Source organism: Salvia miltiorrhiza, chromosome 1, assembly GCF_028751815.1.
Source record: "Salvia miltiorrhiza cultivar Shanhuang (shh) chromosome 1, IMPLAD_Smil_shh, whole genome shotgun sequence".
NCBI classification, from domain to species: domain Eukaryota; kingdom Viridiplantae; phylum Streptophyta; class Magnoliopsida; order Lamiales; family Lamiaceae; genus Salvia; species Salvia miltiorrhiza.
The window spans coordinates 508,766-534,436 of NC_080387.1; the positions used below are offsets into that span (position 1 = coordinate 508,766).

Genomic DNA, 25,671 nt, shown 5'->3' on the forward strand with positions numbered 1-25,671 from the left:
AGAGCGATGCTTAGCTTGTCAGCAAGTGAAAGCATTACACCAACGACCCTATGGGAAGTTAAAACCGTTGGAGATTCCCGAGTGGAAATGGGATCACATAGCGATGGATTTTGTGACAGCTTTACCCAAAAGTCAAAGAGGAAATACAGCAATTTGGGTGATTGTAGATCGACTAACAAAATCTGCACATTTCATACCGATCCTAATCGCGTATGGACCAGATAAGTTATCACAATTGTACGTTCGTGAGATTATAAGATTGCATTGAGTACCGGTGTAGATCACCTCAGAAAAAAAAAAAAAAAATTTACATCACGTTTTTGGATGAGTTACAGAAAGAGTTGGGTACAAGGATGAATGTTAGCATAGCAGGCGATAAAAGATATTATAGGAACTACTATCCTTGATAGAGGAGTAAATCGGGAGAATGTGTTGCCACTAATTGAGTTTACCTATAAGATGTGAGACAAAGTTTCGAGATAGGAGACAAAGTTTTCTTGAAGGTTTCACCCTCAAAGGGGATGAATAGATTTGGAGTTAAAGGACAGCTTAGACCCAGAGTTATAAGTCCTTACGAGATATTGCAAAAGATAGGTCCAATAGCGTATAGGTTGGCTTTGCCACCTAGCTTTGGAAATGTGCATAACGTGTTTCACGTGTCACAATTGAGAGGATATATATTTTCGACCCAAACCATGTGGTTTACTAAGAAGAAATGATCTTAGAACCAGACTTGAGTTATGAAGAGAGACCTCAGATGATGCTAGATCATAAAATTCGGCAATTGAGTAATAAGTCGATTGCATTGGATAAGGTCCAATGGAGATATGATAGTTAGAAAGAAGTGGAAAGAGAGCTTGAGGATAAGATGTGAGAGAAGTACCTGAAACATTTACAAGAGGTACAAATTTCGGGACGAAATTTATTTTAAGGGGGAGGGTATGTAATACCCGGGCTTTTGATGACGTGTTTAATTGCTTGAGTTTGAGTAATTAGGGTTTAGATCCCTTGTTTGATTTACTTTGTAAATAGATGAGGAGTTATATGAAGTTTTCTTGTTATTTTTTTTTAAGATGTTGAGATGTTCTTTCGATGATGTGAGAATGATGTGGGATTTTATATCCGTATTTGAGTTTGAGTATTTGAATAATTCGAGATAATTATTTGAATGAGAACGATGAACTCGGAAGTGAGATCTGAGTCCGTTAAGACGTTTTTGAAAATTTTGACTTTTTGACGATGAATAGTAAAATACTGCTATTTCGTCTTTTTGTCGACTTTCAAAATCTTACGTGCACGTCGTCGAGAAATATTCTTAGTTTTTCGATACAAGTCCAATAATGAAAGTTTTTATTTGTGGACGACGAGTGAATAGTAAATCGGGATTTCTCGATAAACGAACCGAGCTCGTTTATCAGAATTTCGAGAACGAGCTTGCGTTTTCTATATTTATATAGAATTACGAGTGTAATGAAAGTGAGTAGGAGTTAAGAGGGTGAGTAACGAAGAATGTGGGTAATTAGTCGTTAAAACGAGACGAAACGGGATATTTAACGACTAACGGGTTAATATCTTAAATATCTAAGGCTACCCCACCAAAACTGAAAGATATTATGGACTAGATTAGGATATATTTGATATATTCTAATACTAAGTAAGACAGTTCAAGTGTGAATTCCTTAGTCGTAATTGTTGACTCAAGTGTGAATTCCTTAGTCGTAATTGTTGACTAAGGAAGACAAGACAATTTAGAATTGTCTTCTTCGCTTATAAATAAGGGAGCTTGGTCTTACGAATCGATATATGAAAATATACGAAAACATTAGCTTAGAGCTTTTGACTTCCGATTTGAGCACCGAGACGAGCGCCGATCATCTTTTCGATCACGTATCTAAGTAGGTAAGATCTCTACCTACGTTTTGATGGTTTTCTTTTCGATTTTCGTCGACGTCGAAAAACGTCGATTCTCGACTTTATTTTGAAACAACGTCGGATCGTCGTGAAATTTTAGTATGTTGTTCTTGGGTAGATGTTGAGCATGTTTAATGAAGGGAGTAAGAACGGAACGAACCGTAGCTATGAAACCCATGAGGGCAGCCCCGTTTTTCACATATTAGCTTGTCTTTCGATTTTTGTTTGATCGTTTTGACTTGATATTTGTGCTTAGGGGTATGCTAGAATCGATATATATTAAATTCGTATTTTTCCAAAGCACGAAAATTGTATAAATTTTTAGAGTATGATTATTTAAATTCGTGAAGTTTGAGACGTTGCATAATGAATATTATTGCGTATATGTGTTCTACGATATCACATGAGCATGCTAATTGATTTACAATTTATGGATGATAATTGTTGAACGAAATTAAAACTGGAATTCTGTCAAAATTTTACAGCAGTTTCAAGCTTATGTTTCGATGAGTTTTCATTGCTTGATGGCTCTGAAATTTTAGTATGTTTATCTATGATATGTGTATTTCGTTTCTGCAAAATTTCATGTCTTTTGGATGATGTTTGCTATTTTAAAAATATTTTGAAAAATCCTTGACAGAATCTGTCAACTATTTGGTAGACTTCACAAAAACGTTTATATCTATTAATCCATGAAGGATTTTGCATCACCGTTTTTTTTAAACGAAACTAGACTTCAATACTTTTCTAAAAACATAAGATTTCGATTTTTATGACCTCTGAAACAGAGCAGTTTATTATTTCAAAAATGCCCTGTTCTGCTGTCATATTTGTCCAACAGTAAAAGTGTATGAGTTTCATTGTTTATTTGGCAGATCATATGAACGTTTTCTCTTGTGAAAATTTAACCAAATCTTCAAGGATACCTTTAGTTTTGGATGATTAAATTTGATGGAATTTTATTAAGGTTTGCCTTGGTTTCTAATGGCCTAAACAAAATTGGCAGAAACTGTCAATCTTTGACAGCCTGCACTAAAAGAGCAATATCTCCAAAAATCTTTAACCTTTTTGGTTAACTACCATTTTTAGAGTGAACTACACTTCATGAAGTTTTTGAGATCAATTGGTATGAGAGTTTATGATGATTGAGTTGGTTGTTATGAATTTTTAAAGATGACACAAAAACAGCAAAACTTTCTAGAAAACAACTTGATTATATTTGTTTTGATGGATGATACGATATGACTAAATGGTGTGAGTTGTGAGAGTTATGATTAACGCACATAAATGTTGGTATCTGACACTCGAACAATTGGTGTCGAGTATAAATGATAGTTTACTGATAAAGAGTTTTGATGATTTTTAATTGTTTGGTTTGCGTTGAAAAGATGTCAAGATGTTAAGTTTTGAGTCGAGAGACGAGTTCACGTAGTGAGATTCACGCGTTGAAATCTCGTGGTTGACATTATATATGAATAGGTCATGCCGAAATTTTTAGTGAAATTAGGATTTGAGCATAGTCAATTCTTGTTGACCCGTGACTCAAATACATGCCTAATGGATAGTTTAACTTCTAATTGGTTAATTAGACGAGATGAGAGCGAATAGATCTGCTAAGAAAGTGGACTTTTCGATGTGTTAAATATTTCTTTTAATTGAAGAGCTGCTAATTATAACATAAGGATGTTATAATTAATGAGTAATGACGAGAGATAATAATTGTTATATTGATTAACAATCAAGAGAGATGAACATTAGAGATACTAATGTTTCATAAAAGAGATTAGATTATTGATCGAGGTTTCTTTTATAACTTCTCATCAATTCTTCATAACAATGAAGGTCCTTTTGGGAAGTAACGACTTGAGGGAGAGAGTGACGTTACTCATTGATACAGAGACACAACGAGGTGGGCATTACTTTTACTATACGTATATAGAGATCCCCTGCGTGTCGTAGGCCTCTTATACGAATGAATGCATGAGATGATTTAACTGTTAATTTCAGTTTTATATATCTATCAAATGAGTTTAATGTTACATTTGAGCAAGTTATTTCGTTACAAAATATTTGAGTTAAAGTTATTTCAAGTATTGTCTTGCCATAAAATGTTTAAATTTTAGTATGATATCTATCTGCTTTGGCTTTGCCAATGATGCAATCGAATTCGGGTCCTGAGCAGTTGATAGCTATCCTGCCAGGACTAGTGTACACCAGTGACCGTGAGTCATCTAGCGGGTTGGCCGGTCAAGTGACCGTGAGAGGTGGCCACCTCTCCGGCACAAAGTTCCAGATATGATAGATTACAAAAGAACTTAGTCTGATCAGACGAACTTTAAGAATCACAAATGAACTTAGTAAGCTTGGGCCTTTTTAGCGAAAAACTCCCTTGCTGTACTGATTATGATGGCATGACAATTTATAGTTTTGAAGCATGTATTTTTTATACCTAGGCATACGTGCCCACTGAGTGCTTTTGTACTCAGCCCTGCATATGTTTTCTAAATGTGCAGGTTGAGCTGATGTGATGATGGTGCTGCAATGAGCGGAGTCTCCAGGGTTGTTAATAAATAGTTAACCTGTCTAGAATATGTCTTCATACATATGTCTAGCTACTTTCCGCTGCAAGATGTTGTTGATGTTATAGTATGTTATGTCATACTTTGAGTCTTAAGAGAATGGTTTCATACGATGTATAACTTGATTAATGATATTAATTAAGTTTTATGCTGTCTTTCATAGACTGTTTTCAATTGAGTATTAATGAATAAAAATGACGAGTTTTATTAAGATGAGTAAGTTTTACGGCTATAAATGACGCCCCTTTTCTTCCCCTTCTTCTTTAACCCCATCCCTAGTCGTGGATCACTCGGCCTAACTATCCATAGTTAGGGCGGGCTGTGACAGTTAATGCATCATTTTTTATTTGGTAAATCCTAATCATCTTCATTAGTTTTGTTTGTTTCTACGTGGTTTTGATTGACTTTCAAAGTTTAAGTCTGCCAAAAGTTGCTTATAATTAATATCACAAATCTCGATAATTGAAATGAATTTGGTGAATATAGTGTAGCAATAAATTACTTATCCAAGTGTTTCTTGTTCTCTATAGAATTGGCTTGTATCCGATAAATTATACGCATAAATATTCTTTATACTTCGTATGATTGATTTATGGCCCTGCCTGGGCTTTCATATTTTAATAACCTTTTTGCTTGAGTACTTTTATAGCACAGATAAATATGTGTTAGGTCCGGAGGGTCTCGAATAGGTGTATGAGGGAGGGGGTACATCTATGGGCTATTTTTCGATAAAAAGAAACTTTAAAACAAATTGGCTTAACATGTTTACTGAAAGGAGTTTTGTCAAAACAGAGTGGGGTTGACGACTGATACTGAATACTCTTCAGTAAGGAGTTATCAGTTAAGTCAAAGACTTTAACTGATACACGTAAGGCTTTAGTCGAGTTTGATAAACAGAGAGATGTTATGAATCTTACTGACTATCAGAAGATAGATTAGTTAGACAGATAACACAAGCAGCGGAAAATTTTTGTTTCGAAATAGCCTGTGATATTAATCACGTTGTCAATAGTTAAGTTTCTCTTTGCAATTAATCAGTTTTCAGTTTAGGAAGGTAAGAGCACAAGTAAGAAGGTAAATACTGAAAGCTGTAAATAACACAGAGATTTTTATGTGGTTCGAAAAACTCTTCCTACATCCACGGTCGGTTGATCAGACCAGCAACTTCACTGGGCATGTGCTTACGGGTGCACAGCAAACCAATGTGTATGCTTACGGGTGCACATCAAACCTGAACGTGTGCTTGCGGGTGCACAACAAATCGAGACGACTAAAGATCTTATCTTCAGTACCAACACACTGGGTTGGATTTCTCACTCCTAGCGCGCACTGGGCACTAAGATCTCACGGAGACAGAACACTAGTCTGAACTCCTTTTCGACACAAACACTCAATTCAGTTCGTTGAAAAGAGGTTTGAAAACTTGCCAACTAAACCACAAAGAACAAGTTCTTTGCAGCCAGTTTTACCTAAGCTTTAGATATACAATATTTGCATAAGTTCTAAGAGAATGTATGTAATCAGCAGTGACTGATTTTTGGCTTTGTGATTCTCTTCTTCGATTCAAACTTTGGGGAGGCTTGGTTTTGCTGAGTAACGAATTCAGCAGCATTTCAGCTTATGTTGTTGAATCGGTGAAGATTGAAGTGATCATCGAGCACAATTTATAGGAGACGTCTTGAATAGATCCGTTGGCGGAGATGGTCTTCAAGATTTCTTCCGTTAGAGAGTAATTTGAACTTGGGCTGAGGCTTCAATCTTCGAGGTTCCTTGTTTGGTGAGAACGACTACTTTGAAGAGCAGGAGATGCGACATCTCTAAAAAGGTGATCACCAAAAACGAATGGCCTCTGCAGAGAAAGGACGATCATGAGATCTCTGCATTTAATGCGGCTGTACTTCTGGAGTGCGTGGCTTCTTTTGAACGTTGGAGGTTCAGTCCGAGGAAGAATGTTTAACTGATACTTGACTTTAGTATCAGTCCGCTGAATCCACATGGCGCGCATTAAGTAATCAGTCGAAACTGATCCTTCGACTGATAAGTCAAATATCAGTATTTGACTTTGTCTTAATCGTTACATCAATCGGCATCTTCAGTCTTCAGTCCTTCGTTCTTCAGTCTTCAGTCTTCAGAACAACAACTAAACTAGAAAAAGAATTCTAAAATACTTGTATTAGTGGGCTTTAATGATTAAAGGAGCCCAAGTGTTTTAGGGCAAAGTTTACACTTATAAATACGACCTTAGGTTATGAGTTAGGAGAGCTTCTTTCATTATTCTTCCTGAATCACGTAAAATGTAATCTTTCAAGTATAGTAAAAACACCAGAAAACCTCCCGTGGACGTAGGTCTTGATTACCGAACCGTGTATATCTTGTGTCTTTTATCGTTTTATATTATTTTCTGCTGTTGAGATTAAAACCCAACTCAGCATATATAATTAATGATTTTGAATTATTTTTAAATCTAAACTTTAAATTAATTAATTTAAAATTTTATTTTTTATTTTTAATTCATAAATAATTAAACCCCCCTCCAAACCCATCTTCCTCCCCCCCTCCCTAAAAAAAAATCCCCAAGTAGCCCATCTTCCTCCACCCACCCCCCAAAATCCACAACAACTTTAGGTCGCCTATCTTCCTCCTCGTACCCCCCAAAATCCCTAGCAACCTTAGGCCACTCGTCTTCTTCCCCCACCCCAAAATCCCCAGCAAACCTTAGCGATGCCCGTCTTCTTCCCCCTACCCTGCACCAAAATCATCCATTGAGTTGATGCGGTATCATTTGTAAGAGGAGGAAAAAATAAGTCAGTGGGGTGCTTTCCCTTTAATTTTGAAGCCGACGCCGACGTCCGACAGCATCCCTTAGCGCCCCCACCCTATCGCCTTGTATGTGCATCATGTTTTATGTGCGTGTATAGATGAGAGAGAAAGAGGCCGATGAAGCAAGCTTAACACCACCACGGAGCTTCGATTGTCATCGGTCACTGAAGCTTTGATTAAGAATCTGAATCAGAGATTGGAACAAATGCGACTTTGAAATCTGGTTGTGAGGATTCCACTGTGGTGAATTACTCTGATCTTAGGGTTTGATTGCAATGAAAGGTTTAATTTGAGGCAGTTTAGGGCTATCACATTTTTTGATTACCAGACTCCGGTGAATGGCTCTAAGAGCATCTCCAATGGTTCACTCTACATTAGAGTGAACTTCACTCTATTGTAGAGTAATTTCATTTTGCTCTTCAACAATCAACTCTACATTTCACTCTACAATGGAATATTCTATTTTGATACTTTCAATTGTTATTAAATTAATCTTTTTATATAGTTATTATATATATATATATATATATATATATATATAATTCTATTTATATTTATTCTGATTTATTTAATTATAACATAATATAATATAATTATTTTGATTTTTTATACTATATTTAAATTATTGCACATTAATTTATTCCAACAACATATAAAATAACATTACATAATACTTGATAAAAGCATAAATTGCATGACAATAGCACACTAATATTACATAATACTTGCAAAAATTTAAATTACTTAACAATGGAAATTAGTGTTAAAAATTTGAATATTCTTCCCACAAATGATCGACCACTGCATCACGAAGTGCAAGATGAGCCGATTTATCTTTGATGCTTCGATAGCGTGTGGTGAATCAAGGAACCAACACCTAATCTACGAAGAGATAAATATAGACTATACCTAGTGTGAATGATCGGAGAAGGCAAAGTAAACAATCGGAAAACTCAGAACGGGAGAAAAGTAGTTGTTGTATTCGAAAATAAGAGATAGTGTAATTACAATGTACGAGCTCAGGTTCTATTTATAGACTACATAAGAGGGCAAAATGGTAAAATCAGTGCTAAGGCGTGCACTTGGCGTGATAGAGGGGCATGTCGGTAAATTTGCCTTCACGCGGGAAATCTCCCGATTCTCTAGCGATTCCGCTGATGAAGACGGCTCCTCTGGTGAGAGCTACTTCTCTGGCGAGGGTGACTTCTCTGGCGAGGGTGACTTCTCTAGTGTATAAGATGCCTTTAGTGAGTAAGATCCCTCTGGCAAGGATGATTTCCTCTGACGAGTGCGCTTCCTCTGCCATACTTATTCCGCTAGTGGAGTCGATTCCTCTGATTTGCATCATTTCCCTACTCTGCACATATCACTCCTCATCAACCACTCCCCTCTCTAGTCTGGTTGAACCGGGTATTCTTCGTGTTCAACCAGCGAAGTATTGTTAGAACCAGCGCTATGCTGTTTTCCTTGGTCCCTGCAAATTATGAGGACATGAGAGTTCTTATATTATAAGAAAGTAAAGGTAAGCCCTGTAAATTGTTCTCTGGCGTTTTTGTTACTCCCTCCCCTGGTCTGACTAGTTCACTCTGGGACGATGCAACTAGTCAGAGGATTCGCCCGCGTGGATGACGTCACTAGCATTAAATGCCCGCCCTTTCTACAGTGCTTTTTCCGTACCCCGAGGTTACTTTTTAACCTTTGCGTCTTTTCGTCTCTCCGTAGAAATTCTTAGCCATTGATTAATTCCTGTATGCCACGCGTCATTCATCCCGTATAGTGGTAGTTGCCCGCGTACATTACTTAGTCAGTTTCGAAATTTTGCTTCCTACTATTCATCTTCTCCACTTTTTCCCTAATTCCTTCATCTGCGATTTCCGGCGATTCTCTCCCTGTTCCGGCGTATTTCCAGCGATCCTTCCATTCCGGTATTTACAGTCAATCTTTCCCTGACCTAGGTAATTCGCGTAACCTCTTCTTCCAATATTTGTGATTAGTTGTAGTGTAGTGGTGTACTTGTTGGTGCTCTGATTGAGCGTGCTAGAAACCCTAGGATAAAAATTTCTGATAATGGCTTCCACTTCCGCTCCCCAGCCCTCGCGTTCGCCCTCTCCCCGAGATTCTTCATCTTCCTCCCCCCAGCCTCAGGGTCTTGAAATCCTTCCTTCCCCCTCCGTCTCACGTGATTCTCAGGCTATTCCCAGTCCCTCTCAACCCAAAAAGAAAACTAAAAAGGCTCCCCAACCCCCCAAACCTGTCCCCAATTCTCGCCTTAGCTTCACGGCGATGGAAAAGATGAGAAGCAAGTGTCGTTGCCCTGACGGCTTAAGATTCGAGGCCTTCTCTAAAGCCTCGAAACCTCCGGAACAACTTCGTGACCACAAAACAATAGCCATCTGGCAAGCCCAGATAGACGCTGGCCTAAGGCTTCCTCCTCCTCCTCTCCTGGTTGACGTCTGCAATCATTTTCGCATCCCTTTTTATCAAGTTGCCCCTTCTGCCATCCGGAGGTTATATGCCTTCCATATTCTCTGTCGAGCCTATGGTGTTGGGGACACCGCCAAACTATTCTGTCAGACCCAATCTCTCCGCATGCAAGGCAGTCCCTTGTATAGCTTTGCCGGTCTTCAGAAATATCCCACCTCCTTCATTTCCTCCTTAAATTCTTTTGACAAGGATTTTTTGTTTAATTACTGTTACGTGCGTACCCTTGTTGGTTCTTGGCGCGATTGCGGTGCCTTGGAGCTGGAGTGGCATAATCCTCGGACCACTTATAAACCAGCCTCTCAGGCTGCTCCCTCCACTTTTGACCTGGGTGTCATAGCCCACCTTAATGCCATGAATAAGGCTGAGCCCCTATCCCGTAAATATCTCGCCGAGAACAATTCGGCTCTGGCATACAATGGCTTATTTCCCCTATATCCAAAGAAATCAATAGGTAAAAAATATGGGTTAGAAAATATATTAACTTTTGTCACCCTGATTCTAACGGTGTAGAATTTTTATTTGCAGACATGTCTTGGAGGAAACAGTGCGGGGTTAATTTGGATGTCGTTGCTTCTCCCGCTCGCAGCGGGGAACATGGCTCGGGAGTCTCTGCTTCCCGAACGGGCCCCTCAGAACAACCCACTGGGTCCGGGATGGTCATCACTCTCCCTGTGGCAGAGGTCCCAGAGAGAAACGTGGAAGCCTCACGCACATTTGATGCGGATGAGGTTGATGCAGGCAGGCTTGTTCACAGGCGCAGACGCGCTAGTACTGGTGGTGCATCCGGTGCTGGTGAGGAAGATGTCCAGATTGTGGACATTACTGGTGAAGTTCCTTCTCCCGACTCAGCCCAGGACATCGCCACTTCCGAGCTCTCGAAGAAGCGGAAGAGGGGCTCTCTGATCTCCGTGGGTGAGAATGAGAGACAAGAAAGCCTGAAGAAGGCCGGCAAGTCCGCTGATCCAGCAAAGAAGTCTGCTGGTGGTTCAAAAGTCCTCCCTTCTGCTGGGGGAAAGGGCAAGGGCAAGGCTGTGGTCCCCGCTGTTGATGAGTCGGAGGATATTATTCCTGGCCCGATTTCAAGTTTGTCGGGGCTGGGGTTTATTGATGCCTTGTCGTCTCATGTCCATTCGAAAGACAAGGAGAAAGTAGAAAACTTGACACGAGGGGCTCTGGCAAGTCAGCTTGCTCAGATGGCTCTTCAGGTATTTTGCAGCTTGTATCCTTATCTAAAAATTTAAGTTATTAACCTTTTGATTGTTCTGGTGGCCCCCGTTTCTCTGAAGAAAATCATTCCTTTAGCGAAGAGTATTTCTTTGTTATGACATGATCCATTCTATTTCCTTGTAGGTGGAGTCTCGGCTCTGGGGAGCTATCCTGCGCATCCACGATTATGATGTGCTGGAGAAGGAGAGAGAAAAAGAGCAGGCGGACATTGCCAAGCGTGACGACGTCGTCGCTGGGGTAGCGGAGCGCCTGAGTGGAGCTGAGGCAGAGATTGCTGAATTGAAGGCCAAGCTGGCCCAAATAGAGGTGGAAAAGTCGTCCCTGGCCTCCGAACTGACAAGGGTGACGAGGGAGAGTCATGAGAGCCTTATGAGGTTCAAGGCGGGGTACGAAAAAGACTACCGGGAAGCCAGGCGTGACTGGAGGAAGACACTTATGGAAGCTCAGAACCGTGCTTATGTCCTAGGGGCGCGAGATCAACATCTGGAGTATTTTTTATCTCCCCAAGGCCAGCACTTCCTAGGGGTGATGTTGGAAGGCACCTTGGAGGCCTTCAAGCGGACTCCCGAGTATCTGGAAGACTTCGGGCCCCTCTTTGCTTACGTGATAAAATAATCCGCCACGAAGGCGTTAGAGATGGCGGGGGCATCTCCGGAGCAGCTTGCCATCCTGGATCTGCGGGCCTTGATGGAGAACCTCAAGGATGAGGACATAAACAAGCTGATGAAGATCCCTGAGAATTCTCCGGAGAAGCCGGTGTGGTGGTATCCAGTGTTGGAGAAGGCCCTTCCTTATTTTGCCTTTGGGGTTGGGTCTGACTCGTTGCCCTCTGCTCCCATGTATATGCCTGCCTTCTCTGCTTCCCTGGTGGGCTTCGTGAACCGGCTACGGGATCCTACTGGCAAAAGCACCCAAAAATTTTCTCAATACAGCATGGTGCCTCCCCTGCCCTCTGACTTGGCGGCTTCAGCTTTTGAAGACTCGGCTTCCTCTTACTCCGCAGTGGATCAGCTTTTTACCCTGTATAGAGACGAAAAAACATATGTACAAGAAGCTGTAAAGCTGCTGGACGTGGATTCCCGTCTCCCGAAGATGAAGGAAACTGGCATGCTGCCGGTGTTTACAGAGGGAGCCTCTGCTAGCCAGGTCCCCGCAATTGCCACCTCTGCTCTTGCTGAAGATTCATCTACTCCTCCCTCTTGATGTCCCCAATCTTCCCTCTGACTTATCAAAAAAATTTTGTAACCCCTTAGTTTGTAAAGAACTCAATACTTACTTTTGGTTTTTGGTGTATAACTCTGCCTCCTTCATATGTTTAAATGAAGTTTCTTCCCTGCTTGTGCTTCTTTCTTTCCTTCGTACTTCGTATTATTTTTGTTACCTGTTGATGTTAAATTTGCATTCCCGGATCTCCAACTGCGGTGTATATTTTTGGTGTTGATGTTGATTTCTGACTTTGTTGAAATCTGAATGACCTCTCTGCTGATTTTGACTGACTCCTCTGGCGAGGATTTTGATGACTCCTCTGGCGAGGATTTTGATGACTCTTCTGGCGAGGATTTTGATGACTCCTCTGGCGAGGATTTTGATGACTCCTCTGGTGAGGATTTTGGCTGACTCATCTGGCGAGGATTTTGGCTGACTCATCTGGCGAGGATTTTGATGACTCCTCTGGTGAGGATTTTGGCTGACTCCTCTGGCGAGGATTTTGATGACTCCTCTGGCGAGGATTTTGGCTGACTCATCTGGCGAGGATTTTGATGACTCATCTGGCGAGGATTTTGGCTGACTCCTCTGGTGAGGATTTTGATGACTCCTCTGGCGAGGATTTTGATGACTCCTCTGGCGAGGATTTCTGGCGAGGATTTTGGCTGACTCCTCTGGCGAGGATTTTGATGACTCCTCTGGCGAGGATTTTGGCTGACTCCTCTGGCGAGGATTTTGGCTGACTCCTCTGGCGAGGATTTTGATGACTCCTCTGGCGAGGATTTTGTTGTTGCTTCCCCTTCAAGCCTTCATTTGTTGCTTCCCATCCAATGCATTCCTTTGCTGCTTCCCATCCAAGCACTCCTTTGCTGCTTCCCATCCAAGCTTGAACACTCTGCGCGGAGCATGGAAGACCTGGGGGTGTAACCAACTTTCGCGGCTTACGATTAAATAGTAACCCTCTACGCGGAGCATGGAGGACCCGGGGGGTGCAACCAACTTTCGCGGCTTACGATTAAATAGTAACCCTCTGCGCGGAGCATGGAGGACCCGAGGGGTGCAACCAACTTTCGCGGCTTACGATTAAATAGTAACCCTCTGCGCGGAGCATGGAGGGCCCGGATGGCACAACCAACTTTCGCGGCTTACGATTAAATAGTAACCCTCTGCGCGGAGCATGGAGGACCCGGGGGGTGCAACCAACTTTCGCGGCTTACGATTAAATAGTAACCCTCTGCGCGGAGCATGGAGGGCCCGGATGGCACAACCAACTTTCGCGGCTTACGATTAAATAGTAACCCTCTGCGCGGAGCATGGAGGACCCGGGGGGTGCAACCAACTTTCGCGGCTTACGATTAAATAGTAACCCTCTGCGCGGAGCATGGAGGACCCGGGGGGTGCAACCAACTTTCACGGCTTACGATTAAATAATAACCCTCTGCGCGGAGCATGGAGGGCTCGGATGGCACAACCAACTTTCGCGGCTTACGATAGCTTCCCTCTGCGCTGGTGGCAGCGTGATTCCTCTGCTTTTCCCTTGACTTGCTGAGGAGCAATTTTTGGATTTTTGAATTTGTAAATTGTGGGCTAGGGGTATACACCCTACTCCCCCCTCTGGTGACATGTGTAATGCTCTGCATGAACATGTTAAGTAGCATATGTGATGTAAAAAAGCGATAATTTAAAGTAAATAAAACAACACCAGGGAATTCCCTAGAACCACATATCTGTTTTATTGATATTATGGCCCCGGACCTCGTTAAAACCCCTGTGGGGAAAAAGAGTATCCGGTCTACATTGGCATTAGTCCTGCTAAGTAGCAGTTATACATAGAACTTTTTGAGATTGTTAATATTCCATGGTCTAGGAAGAGCTCTGCCGTCTGGATCCGACAATGTATAAGCTCCACCCCCTAGGACCTCTGTGATGATAAACGGGCCTTCCCAATTAGCTTCGAACTTGCCCACTGCCTTCAATGCATCAGCCCGCTTGAGAACCAGATCTCCCTTTGACAATTTTCGCGCTCTGACCCGCTTGTCATACCCTGCCTTGATAATGCCTTTGTATTTTGATGCTCTGACCCGGGCTTCATCCCTCTGTGCTTCCACCAAATCTAGCTCTGCTCGACGAAGTTCAGCATTGTGCTCCGTGTCGTAGGTTGTTATCCGATATGATTCCAATCTTGCCTCCGCTGGTATTACCGCATTAGATCCATACACCAGAGTGAATGGTGCTTCACCCGTGGCTGTCTTTGGGCTAGTGCGGTAGGCCCAAAGTACAATATCCAGCTCCTCAACCCATTTGCCTTTGCTCTGAGTCAGCCTCTTCTTGATCCCTTCACATATTGTCCTGTTGGCCAACTCCACTTGGCCATTTGCTTGCGGATGAGCTACCGAGACGAATCTTTGAGTGATGTCCATCCGATCACAGAAATCCGCGATCCTCTGCCCAGTGAACTGGGTTCCGTTGTCAGAAACGATGATCCTGGGCACGCCAAATCTGCAGCATATATTTCGCCAAATGAAGTGCTCCACAGTCACCTCATCTATTTTCCCCACAGCTTCAGCCTCGACCCACTTAGAGAAGTAGTCCACCGCTACAAGTAGAAAGCACTTGCCCCCTGGTGCCGTAGGCAGCTTCCCGACTATGTCGATACCCCACTTGTCGAATGGACATGCAGCGTACATAACGCCCATAGGCTCCCCTGGAACGTTGATTCTCCCAGCGTGTCTCTGGCAAGCCTCGCACTTGCGGACGAACTCTCTGGCGTTTTTGTTGATGTTAGGCCAGTAGAACCCTGCCCGAATGATTTTGCGTACAAGGTCCCGGAATCCCGTGTGACCACCACAGTAACCTGCATGAACTTCGTTTAAAGCAAAGTTAGCTTCCTCTGGAGATAAGCACTTTAGTAAAGGCTGAGTAAAGGATCGTTTGTAGAGTTGGTCATTAAGCAAGCAATAATTTTCGTATCGAGCCCTCTGATTAGATTCCTTGTTCAACCGCTCCCCTGTCTTGAGAAAATGTATAATAGGAGCCCGCCAGTCGTCTCTGATCTCTACGGAGAAGACCTGTGAAGTCCACATCTCTCTGGTATCATAGAGTAAAATAATTTCATCACTCCAGGTTTGTTCCACTGCACTAGCCATTCGCGCCAGTAGGTCTGCTTTCGTATTATCTTCCCGGGAAATCTGCTCAATTTTGAATTCCATAAATTTGTCCTTTATCTCACTGATCTTGCGGTGGTACGCCCTCATGCGTTCTTCTTTGACACTATAACCCCATGAATATTGTTGGGCCACTAACTGGGAGTCTGTCTTGATGATGACACATTCGGCCTTGAGTTCTGACAAAATATGCGCCCCTCTAACCACAGCCTTATACTCCGCTTCATTGTTGGACAGTCGACAAGTGAATTTGATTGCAAACTGATATGTACCATACCCTGGTGATGTGATGTATACCCCAATTCCGCATCCCTCTTTTGTCACTGATCCGTCCACAAAGGCAACCCAAAACTCTGGTACGGGACGGCGAGTTGTTTCTTGGATGAAATCTGCCAACGCTTGTGCTTTGATCGCTGTTCTTGGCTGATATTCCACATCATATTCCCCCAACTCCACAGCCCACTTTACCATTCTTCCCGACAAATCTGGGCGCCCCAGCACTTGTTTAAAAGGCAGGGCAGTGCGCACCACTACCCGATGCGATAAAAAATACGGCCTCAACTTTCTCGCCGTGATCATGACCGCCAGAGCAGCCTTCTCTATCTCTGTGTAATTCAATTCAGGACCCTGGATGATTCGGCTGACGAAGTAGATGGGTTTCTGGTGACTTCCCTCCTCTCTGATGAGCACAGAGCTGATTGCATCTTCCCCCACTGCTATGTACAGATACAACGTTTCTCCCAGGACCGGCTTGGTCAGAGTCGGGAGCTTTGCTAGATATACCTTGAGATCTTCAAATGCCGCTCGGCATTCCTCTGTCTATAGAAATTTAGTGCCCTTCCTTAAGATTTTGAAAAATGGCATGCTGCGCTCTGCCGACCGTGATATAAACCTGCTCAGAGCAGTGATGCGCCCATTTAGAGTCTGCACTTCCTTGATCCCTCTGGGTGGTGTCATTTCCATGATGGCCTTGACCTTCTCTGCGTTAACCTCGATCCCTGCAGGGGTAACCTTGTAGCCCAAGAATTTGCCTGTTGTGACCCCAAAAGTACATTTTGCTGGATTCAACATGAGCCGATGCTTTCTAACCACAGTGAAGATCTCCTCGAGATCAGAGACATGGTCCTCTGCCCTTATACTCCGCACAAGCATGTCATCCACATACACCGAGATATTCTTGGAGAGCTGTTCCTTGAAGACTTTTTCCATCATCCGCTGATACGTGGCCCCCGCGTTTTTCAAATCGAATGGCATACTCTTCCAGCCATAAACCCTGCAACAGACGGCAAAAGCCGTTTTAGCAATGTCTCCCTTGTTCATCTTGACTTGATGATATCCCTGATATGCATCCATCATGGATAATAAAGCACATCCCGAAGTGGAATCCACCAGCTGATCAATCCTCGGCAGAGAGTTATGGTCTTTTGGGCAAGCGGCGTTCAGATCTCCGAAATCTACGCACATCCTCCAAGTATTTGTTTTCTTTGGTACCATCACCGCGTTTGAAATCCACTCTGGGTATTGCACTTCCACAATGTGCCCTGCTTCCAACAACCCATAGACCTGCTCCCTTATTGCAGCGTCCTTCTCGGCCCCAAAATTCCTTGTTCGTTGCTTTACTAGCTTAATTTTGGGATCCACATTAAGGCAGTGCTCTGCCAACCCTCTGTCAATGCCCTTTAAATCGGCGGTGCTGAATGCGAACACATCTGCATTTCTGCGCAAGCAAATAATGAGCTCGTCTCTGACTTGATCACTCATGGAAGACCCAATTTTGGTCTGAAAACCCTCTTTCCCTGGGAACAATTCGATCATGTTACAAACATCACTAGTAGACACCAGCGCGATTTTTTCTGTACTGTCCCTGTCTTTCAATATGTCTGCCAATTCCTGGCGCTCTTCTGCCGAGGCATTCACTTCGCCCACCTTCCCCTTCTTCCGTGTATCCAATCCCTCTGTCACTCTTTCCCTTTTCTGTCCCGCTGAATGTGTAAGCATTTGTACATGGCAAGCTTTCGATGCTGTTTGATCACCACAAACTTCTCCCACTCTTCCCCCCTCGATGGGGAATTTTATTTTCAAGTGAAACATAGAGATCACTGCCCTAAATGCCATCAATGCAGGCCGGCCAAGTATCACATTATAGGAGGGCTTTGGCATGTCAACCACCAAGAACCGCACCATCCTAGTTTTGCTATTAGCAGCTGTAGTGCCGAGATTTAACGATAACTCCACATAACCCAGAGGCATGACCATTTCTCCTCCGAACCCAAACAAAGAGGCATTCGTTGGCTCAATATGAACGTCGATTCCCATGTTTTGAAGGCACTCCCAATATAAGATATTCACCGCACTGCCTGAGTCTACGAAGACACGGTGAACGATACAGCCGGCAATGTCTGCCATAATAACCAGTGCATCATCGTGCGGGTACATTAGTGTACGTAGATCATCTGCCCCAAAGGTGATCGCCGGCTCTTCTGCCGCGCTTGTAACCTCCATAACCTGCTTATGGTAGTATCCTGACTTTACTGCTCTGACCACTTGTTTCTTAGCCCTATTTGAAGTGGGCGTTCCATTCTCTCCACAAATCATATGAACTTCCCTCCGATACGGGGGAGGAGGTGCTTGTCTTTCTGGCCCTTCCCTACGATTATCCCGATTGTCATTTCTTTGATCCCTATTATTCCTATGTTCTTGTCGCTGGTCCCGGTTATTTCTCTTATCCCTCTGATCTCTATGATCCCGCTGGTCCCTATGATCCCTCTGATCATTTCGCCTCTGGCCCTCGGTTCCTCTGTCAATGAACTGGTCGAGGTTTCCCTGGTGCACCAGTAGCTCTAACTGATGCTTGAGATGCCCGCAATATTTTGTGTAGTGTCCAAAAGAGTTGTGATACTCACACAGCTTATTATTAGGCCCCTCCTGTGGCGGCCCATCCCGATAGGTTCCCAGTGCCCGAAAGAATGGTTGATCCTTTACCAAATGAAAGATTTCCTCCTGTGGTTTATTTAAAGGCGTGTATTCAGTAAACCGCGTGACTTCGTTCACGGTACGTTGCTGCCGGAGCGGCATTTCTCCTTGGGGTGGCAGTACCCTCGGAGGTAACCCTCTGAATGGTGCTCTGTCCTGGTGTCTCTGTCTCTCTGGTGCTTCCTCAGCTCTTTTAGCTTTATGTTTATCGTTTTCCGCTTTTCTCGCCATCTTGGCGTCTTCCAACTGTAGATAGCCTAGCAACTTTGCCATAATATCGTCGAAATCCCTTGCAGGTCGGATCTGTAGCTCGTCAAAGAAGAGCCCCGGCTTGAGCCCTCTGACGTAGGCACAATTCTTAATTTGAGATTCCGCCTCTGGCACCTCCAGAGCGGCTAAGTTAAATCTGGCAGTATATTCTCTCAATGTTTCATTTTGGTCCTGTTTGATATCCATCAACGACAGAGCTGACTTCCCCACCCTTCGCGAGCTTGCGAACTGACGTAAGAAGCGGGTCTGTAACTCCTCAAAGGAGTTAATAGAATTGGGGGCAAGCGTTCCGAACCATAGCTGAGCTGGTCCAGTGAGAGTAGTGGAGAAGATGCGGCACTTGATGCCCTCAGTGTACATATGCAGTGTGACCAACCCCTCGAACCGATTGAGGTGGACCTCTGGGTCGGTGGTGCCATCGTAGTCTAGCGAAATGGGTTTATAGCTCCTGGGTAAAGTGTCTACCAAAATATCATCAGAGAAAGGACTACGGTTGCTGATGGAATGAAACCTTGAAGTCTTGGCCCTTTTGTCCTCCTTGTATCTTCCTTGCTCCCTTCTGTCCCTTGGTGCGTCATGGCCGTGACGCTTGTGAGCCCTATGCCCTGGCCTGCCAGAGGAATACTCCAGCTCCCTTTCCTCTGCTCCTTCGGTGTACCGTGATTTCTCTGGACGATGGGACTTCTCTGCTCTGTACGACCGCTCTGACCTCTGTCCCCTGTCGTCCCTCCGGGATTTCTCCCTCAACGATTCTTCCAGATTCTCGAGTTGGTGTTTCAGCTGCGACACTTGGTTTTTCAATCGTGCCTTCTCCTTCGGTCTCTCTTCCTCAAACACAAGGGAGACGGATTGACTATCAGACTCGTCAACCCTCTCCTTCCTGACAACATTGTTGAGCCTAACACGGCTCCCCTCTGGTCTGGCTAGTTCTCTGTCAGCAGCGTCCCCTTGCATTTTCCCAGGCATCACAGCCTGTTTGTTGATTGCCAACATGTTTGCCTCCTGAGCAGCGGGAGGTGGGGCCTCAGTGCCCTGCGGGTTGGCCGCTCCAATCGGGGGAGCTACAGTGGGAATGACAGACAGCATCGGAGTTCCCAGTGCCTGACGCATATTAGCATAGCTGAGTAAAGCCATCATTTGCTCTGCCAGCCCGAAGTTAAGCGATCCCCCTCCAGACGTGGGGGCCAAGTTTGGCAGATCCGAACCCGGTGTTACCAGAGCAAACCTCTGGGCGCTAACATTCAACCCTGTTGTCGGAGTGGCTGAGATAGCCTGAAAACCCGGTGGCACAGTGAAGGTGGGGTTACCCTGAAGGCTGTTGAGCAGTGAGGTAGGCACCTCGGTAGTGATAGCAGCAGAATCGAACTCCTTCTCCAAGTTGCGGTGAGCATCAGAGGATCCCATAGTACCTACATATAAACAAAGTGAGAAGAAATCTAGATAACAAATGGATAGATCCTCCCCTACTGATTGAAAACCCGATATGAGAAATTCCAAGCACCGGCGCAGAGGCCGTTAAAAAATTCCCCTTAAGACAACTCCATGCCCTGGGAAATAAACCCAGGGCATAGATTGGAACAATCAGAGCCCGAACAACAGAAATTTCCCTTGTAAACTCTTATCAAGATCCGGCAGAAGAAACAGAGTGTCCAGAGATAGACATAAACAGAACAACCACCAAGAAGCTTGTTAGCACAAAACGTTAAGCATGATATATAGCAAGGAATTTGCAAGAAAACGAACATCATAACCCGAAATTACCACGATCGTGTGCTATTTTAACCGCAAAAACCCAAAAACAACAGAGTTATCATGGCAATCAACCGGATTAGTAATATAACGCGCTAAACAGGGCATAGATCGAGGATTAGTCGAAGAAAACATGGAGCACACCAATAATTATCACCCTCAATCGAAACATAGCCGCAAATTAACAGTGCAAACCCAATCATCACAGAAACAGATCATTACCCCATAATCCACCGATAGAAAACGAAGATTAGCCACAAAAACACGAAAAATATCGACAATTATTACCCTTAAACGAAAAACATCCACAAATCAACAACACAAGCTCAATCGCAGCAAAAATGGAATGTTGACCAACATTCTACCGAAGCGAAACCCCATAAGTCGTCAACCAAAACCCAATTCAAGCAGAAACAGAGCGATACTCCACAATTCACCGGTATAAACATCAGATCTATAAATAAAATCCCGATTCTACGAAGAAACTTTGTATTCACCCATAATTGAACCGATCAATCGGTAAATAAACACATATCCCCCCAATTCATGATTTACGACTTTCGCCACCTTTCCCCATGCACCAAAGACATAATTAAACACAGATCGTAAAGAATTAAAAGTACATCAACCCGAAAAAACGTAATTAACAGCTCACAATCATCTGGGTATCCGAATTATCGGCTCAAATGGTACCGACACACGCAAACCCGATTGGAATTTCAGATCTGCATGCGCCGGCGTCCATAAACTCACATCCTAACTCAGTAGCCTTCCCACAGACGGCGCCAGTTGGTGAATCAAGGAACCAACACCTAATCTACAAAGCGATAAATATAGACTATACCTAGTGTGAATGATCGGAGAAGGCAAAGTAAACAATCGGAAAACTCAGAACGGGAGAAAAGTAGCTGTTGTATTCGAAAATAAGAGATAGCGTAGTTACAATGTACGAGCTCAGGTTCTATTTATAGACTACATAAGAGGGCAAAATGGTAAAATCAGTGCTAAGGCGTGCACTTGGCATGATAGAGGGGCATGTCGGTAAATTTGCCTTCACGCGAGAAATCTCCCGCGTCTCTAGCGATTCCGCTGATGAAGACGGCTCCTCTGGTGAGAGCTACTTCTCTGGCGAAGATGACTTCTCTGGCGAGGGTGACTTCTCTAGTGTATAAGATGCCTTTAGTGAGTAAGATCCCTCTGGCAAGGATGATTTCCTCTGACGAGTGCGCTTCCTCTGCCATACTTATTCCGCTGGTGGAGTCGATTCCTCTGATTTGCATCATTTCCCTACTCTGCACATATCACTCCTCATCAGCGTGCAAGAAATTCTTGAAACTGACGTGCTTCATTTGGCACCGTTTCGACATCTGGAGTTGGAACTTCTCTCATCTCTTGAATTGGTGCAGACAAGTCTCTTTCATTCTCAATTATCATATTGTGCATGATAATGCAGGATTTCATGATAAGCTCTAAATGTTTCTTTTGCCAAAAACGGGCCGGATTTGCAACAATTGCAAATCGACTTTGAAGAACTCCAAATGCACGTTCCACATCTTTCCTACACGACTCTTGTCTCGCAGCAAAATATTTTTTCTTTGCAGTACGTGGTTCATGTATAGTTTGCACAAGTGTGGACCATTTCGGATATATTCCGTCAGCTAAATAATAACCCACACTATACTCTTTTCCCTGTATTACATAATATGCAGGTGGAGTGATACCTCTAGCAAGCTCACTGGAATGATGAGATCTTTTCAAGACATTAATATCATTATTGGACCATGGCATACCAAAGTATGAATGCCATATCCAAAGATCATAATCGACAACAATTTCAAGAATAATCGTGGGAGATCCACTACGACCTGCATACGAGCCTGCCCAAGCAGTTGGACAATTTTTCCACTTCCAGTGCATACAATCTAGACTACCTAACATTCCTGGAAAACCATGTTGTTGACCAATATATAGTAGTCTAGCAACATCACTAGAAGTAGGAGATCTAAGATATTGACTTGAAAATATTTCCACAATTGCACGACAAAATTTCTTGACACATTTAATTGCAGTAGACTCACCAATGTTGATGTACTCATCGGTGGCATCTGCAGGTACCTCGTATGCTAATATCCGAAATGCAGCGGTTATTTTTTTGCAGTGTGGACAAGCCCAATCTACCAGTGCAATCTCTTCCTTGCTGAAAGTAACTATTATGATTTTTTACAGCATCAACAATACGAAGGAATTCGAGACATTCGTAAACGTCTACGAAATATTCCTTCATTAAATGTTGGATTTTCATAAAAATAATCGTTGAACAGACGTTGGGCAACCACTTCTTGATCACGATGGATCATCCTGCGACCAAGAACTGAGCCTCTGTGGATTGTTGTAGCATTTTGATTTTCAATAAGGCTTGATACAATGAAATTATTTGACAAAATATGTCGAGACATCAATTGATGTTCAACATCACATTCATTGAGTATTTCTTCAAGCTCATCAATGAGCTTGAAGAAGAAAATATATAAGAAGAGCCAGCAGCATGATAATTCATATCTTATTTTTGCTTTGTGATGAGTAAAATTGATAAGATAGGTGTACAGATTATTAGATGTGCATACTTCTTATATAATAAAATTTATTCAAAGAAATCTTATCTTGTCTGCATACTCTTGCAATTATTATCTCTCCTACAAATCTTATCTTTCCAATGATAATATCCACCGTCCATTATGATTTCCATTAATCCTCACCATCCGTTTCTTATCTATTCTGCAACTTTATAACATCAAATCTGCACTATCCATTTAAAGTTCTTTAAATCTGCATCATCCATTCTATATCTTACTCCCTCCGTCCCAGCCCAATAGGCTCGTTTTCCTTTTCGGGACGTCCCAGCCCAATAGGCTCAGTCTTAAAATGGAAATAATTAGGGTTGTAATTAAAATAATTAGCTACTTAATTAAAGAGGATATACACCCTAATTCCATTCCCTCTCTCTGCGTCCCAGCCCACTTTTCTTTTCTTCTTCATCTCTGCTCTCTCCCTTCTTTCATTCCCTCTCTCTGCGTCTCTCACTCTCTGTTGCTCTCCGGCGAATGTCGCCGGCTCTCGCCGCCTCCGGCGCGGTGAGGCCGGCGTATCTTCTTCTCCCTTCTTTCTTCTCAACCTCTTCCCCTAGATCTAAAATCAAAATCAAAATAAACCTAGGGTTTTTAATTTGCAGATCTGAAGACGAAGCGGACGAAGACGTGTCGGTGCTGTAGACGTGTCGGAGACCTTCGTTACCGGAGCCGGTGGTCGCAGAAGAAGACGAAGCGGCGGTGACCGGTGCGGAGGAAGAGGCGAAAATCAAAGCTCCACCTCCCCCTTCTCTCAACGACGAGCGCCGCCGCTGACTCCTTCGTTCAACGCCACGGTGCCCCCGCCCCCTCTCTCTCAGTTCTTGATTTGCAGATCTGAATTTTCTTGATTTTGTTGCTGAAAGTTTCTGATTTCATTAGAGTTGCTGTTGAGTTGTATTCTTGATTCTTGTTGCTTGTTGAGTTTTCTGAATTTTGTTGCTGTTAGAATTTTGTTGAGTTTTTGAATTTTGTTGAGTTTCTGAATTTTGTTGCTGTTAGAATTTTCTTGATTCTTGTTGCTGAATTCTTGATTTGCAGCATTCCTGATTTGCAGTATTCTTGTCCTTGATTAAGGAAAATAAGGGAACACTTAAAACATTAATTATTGGTGGACCACACTATTTAACTATCAAATAGTGACTTTCTTAATCTCCGTGCCGAAAAGAACTGGGCCTATTGGCCTGGGACGAAGGGAGTATGTACGAATCTGGAAGAAAAAATCTATGCCATTCATCACGATTTCCATGAAATCTCCACCATTCATTTCTTATCTTATCTACAAATTTTCACAATTTAATGTCTATAAATATGCTCTACGATTTGTATACTTCCACATAGAATCTAAGCTTTTATTTCTTATTTTTGTCTTTTTTTTTATTTGTTTGTTATTCTGCCTTTCATGTCTTTTTCTCGACAGCCTAATTACACAATCGATGAAGATAAACATCTTTGTCATGTGTATATGGATCCATCCCAAGATAGTGAAACAAGAATCTATCAAAAAAAAAGATACCTTTTGGAAAGAAATTGTGAAGGTATATAGCAGTGACAAACCTTCTCCACATATTCCTGATCGAACCAAAAGATCGCTTGAAACTCGTATGCAAGTCAATATGAGTTATCTTTCAAAATTCAAAGGATGCATGCAACAAATCGAATATCTAAATCCAAGTGGCGCTTCTTAAAAAGATATTGTAAGTAGTTATTTATTTTTACAATTGATTTAACTATTTAATTATCGTGCTATTGCTAACATATGTTATTTATTATTCAGTTTGATCGTGCAAAATAATTACTGACGGATGATCCAAGATATAAGAAAGGATTCAAGTTTGAGCATGTCTGGCCCATTATGAAAGATTTTGTGAAGTTTGATTGTCCTTCACAAAGGTTTTCATTTCAAGCAGAAACAACACCAGAATCTCCTATCTCACCTGATGGTTTGTTTTCTTTTAGTATCAATCTAAGTGATGGTAGTGGCAGTGGTTCAGGACCAACACAACGCCCAGATGGGGTAAAAAAGACTAAAAATAAGAGAAAAAAAGGCGAAGATATTTCTAGTATTCTACAAGCAATTGATCAAGGAAATAAAAGACTTCAAGAAATAATGGATAACTCATCCACAAAAAAAAAGATCAGATCATGCAACTACAACAACAAAAGATTGAAGCAAAAAAACAAGCTCTTGCATTTCGTAAATGGGAAGCAGATAATAAAATTTTGATGATAGACACCGACAATATTTCTGATCCCATTCGACGTGAGTACTTCAAACAAGAACAAACCAGAATCATATTGAAAATGCAAGACGGTTCAGGTTCAAACAATGCTTTCAATATGTTTGGTGATGAATTTCCGAATTTTGGCGGATCTGGAAGTGATGCTGGAGGATCTGAAGGTGATCTTGGACCTTACTAAGATTAAATGTATTGTTAATTTAATGTTATTGTATTTCTATTTCTTGTCATTTTATGTTATGATATTTTTGTGGTGTTGTAATTTTATTATTATCGCAATTTTATATTATTCTATATTTTAATGATGTTGCAATTTTAAAATTTTATGTAATATCATTCCATAAAAAAAATTATATAATATCTTCTATAATAGATAAACGAATAGTATTTCATCTACATTAACCAAAAGAAATAAAAATAAGTA

The 25,671-nt window shown here is 42.5% G+C and overlaps 1 pseudogene; it reads right to left on the reverse strand.

Annotated features, from left to right (window-relative positions):
* Positions 1-21,694: 21,694 nt before the first annotated feature.
* On the reverse strand, positions 21,695-24,466 carry LOC131006437 (uncharacterized; annotated as a pseudogene).
* Positions 24,467-25,671: the final 1,205 nt, after the last annotated feature.